Source organism: Psammomys obesus, unplaced genomic scaffold, assembly GCF_907164565.1.
Source record: "Psammomys obesus unplaced genomic scaffold, mPsaObe1.curated_primary_1811, whole genome shotgun sequence".
Lineage (NCBI taxonomy): Eukaryota > Metazoa > Chordata > Mammalia > Rodentia > Muridae > Psammomys > Psammomys obesus.
In genome coordinates, this window is record NW_026596143.1 from 8,891,926 (window position 1) to 8,894,494 (window position 2,569).

Below are 2,569 nucleotides of genomic sequence, written 5' to 3' on the forward strand. Positions count from 1 at the left end.
TTATGGCACTGGGCAAGGGTCATCTCGGGCACGGTCTGCCCCCAAGCCCAGATCTGCACAGTGCTGCACTGATGGTCATCTCGGGCTAGCTCTGCTGTCCAGGCCCCATGGTAATCAGCATAGTGATCATCTCAGCCTTGCTCCTCCCCAGACTGAGTGGCTATATGTGGGTCTAGCCTGTTCCAGGCTCACTCCTACCCAGGGCCTGTGTCTCAGTGGGAGTTTGTTTAGTCTCTGGCTTGCTCTCCACCCTGGAAGCCTTGTGCAAGGCACTGGACTGGCAGTCAGCTCAGACTAACTTCCTGTCTAGGCTCCCTGGCACTGGCTTAGTGTTCTCAGGCTTGCTTTTTCAGGAATTGCTGATCATTCAGATGCTCACAGGTCAGGACACTGAGCTGAGTGTAGACATGGCCTCTCTTCTCTCTGCCACCTACTGACACACGTGGGATGCAGCAGCCAGTACCTCAAGGGGCAATTAAAATTCTCATTTCTAATGCATGAATTCTGAATCCAAGTACATACCACTGAAAACTTAATGATTCACTATGATGATAGGAATATTTGACCATAGTTAGTTAATTTATGAATTGTATCCTCCTGCTTAGAGAGTAGGTAACATAAAAGTCTGACGTTTTAAAATTCGTCTAAGAACTGAAAGGCATAATTAAGTACTGAAGCCAGGATGATATGAAGTCTATGGTATTGGTGAACACTAAGAAGACAGGTGAAAGGCAGAGGGGGAAACTAGCCCTGAAATTTTAGGGTATCTAGGATGGCAAAAATAGTAGTTGTGCTGCTTAATCCAGGTCCAACACTGAATCCTTCAACAGCCTAAATGAGGCCTTTTACTGCCTCATGTTCCTACCCATTAGCATACATTAAATGTAGTAGTTACTTAGAACGCTCCATCATAAAGACATCAAAAATAAATTGCCGAGCACCGGATAGGAATTGTGCAAAAGGAACTTAGAACGTAGGGAAGAATTGCCTGTACCTGGTCATCTCAGTTTTAAGGAAACTTGTGGCCATGCTTACATGAGCCACACTAAGCAAGCTGTGGCTCTTTCTACCTTCTTCATCAGGCTTATTTTTCCGGTGCACAAGGTCATTCCTTTTACAGGCATCAACAGGGATGCCCTTACTCCTCCCACTAATGAAGAACCAGTGCTGACAACTCCAGCATAATCACCATCCTTTTCATCTTTTCTTTTCCCCCCTAAAGCTTAAACTAATAATAATAACCATCTTTAAGCTTTCTCATGGGAAACCTGGGCATGACTGGAAGGGACATCAATTGTTCTTAGGGCAGCTATTATTGTAAGAATTAATCACCGCTATTTGCAATTACTGTACTGTACAATTATCACTAATATTTATGCTCCTCTGACTGCAACTGGAGATGGAGTAGCTTTGGTTGCTATTGCCTGGAACTAAGAAGAAAAGTGAGAAAATAAATGAAACCAAAGTAGGGAGATGACAGGTGGAAGAACCTGATTCTCCTGCCGGCAAGCCAGGGTATACTAAAAGCCACAGCCTTCTCCTGTCACAGCAGCCACCTACTTGGTTTAAAGTTTTTCCTTTAGGAAAAAAAAAATCATTTGAACAGTTAGGAAAGGATGCATATTGCATCTGGGCTTGCAGTTCAAAATGTTTATGAGCTTATATGACTAACTTGTTTCAAAACATATGACTCATCATATATATTTTAATATATATTTAATATACTACATATTTATAATATATAAATATATTTATATAATATGTATAAATATATAAATATTTATTTATATAATATGTATAAATATACTTATATATTTGTTTCTGGTTTTAAATTAGATCCAAGACAAAGGATTTGGTTTTATTCTTTTTTCTTTCTTAGATTACATGTAGTTTGCCTAAATTACCTTAATCTCATACAGTTCGCCAGTATCTCCAAACTATGGTCTCACCACCAGGATGCTGGCGTTTGAAACAGCCAGGACACAGGACATTCTGTGAACCCAAGCATCCCTGGCTTTTCCCTTTTACAGCCAGACGTTTCTGCTCATCGTCATCTTCACCAACATTAATGTGTTTACAATGTTTCATGATTTTGTCGGTTTAATAATGTTGTCCTTGGGCTTTCAAGAATCAAACTGACATAAACATCCTTATATAAGCTCTGCTATGTGCATCCATTTTTATGTATATGAAAGAAGTGCCCCGGAGTGGAAAAGCACTTGTGTCAAACTGCTTCTCAAGGTGGCTGTACCATCCCACATTCTGACATGCATTCTAGGAGAGAGCCTGTCTTTCTGACTACTCACCAGCGTTTTCTGTTCCCACTTTTGTTTTGTGACAGACATGCTACAACATCTCTTTGTAGTTTTAAGTTGCTTTATGGGGCCTGAGAGATGCCTGAGGTAAAGATGTTTGCTGTATGAGCCTAACAACCCAAACACAATATGCAGAAACTAAGCCAAAGGAGAAGAAGGAAACAAACTACACAAAGCTGTCCTCTGATTTCCACCTGTGTGATATAGCACACATGTGCCCACACTCACAAAAACTAATAAATAACATTGAATTA

General features: G+C 40.7%; 1 non-coding gene across 1 annotated transcript; it reads right to left on the minus strand.

Moving 5' to 3' along the window:
- Positions 1-345: 345 nt before the first annotated feature.
- Positions 346-476, minus strand: LOC129666423 (small nucleolar RNA SNORA17). The gene has a single exon (XR_008718577.1). It is a non-coding gene; the product is annotated as a small nucleolar RNA SNORA17 (small nucleolar RNA).
- Positions 477-2,569: the final 2,093 nt, after the last annotated feature.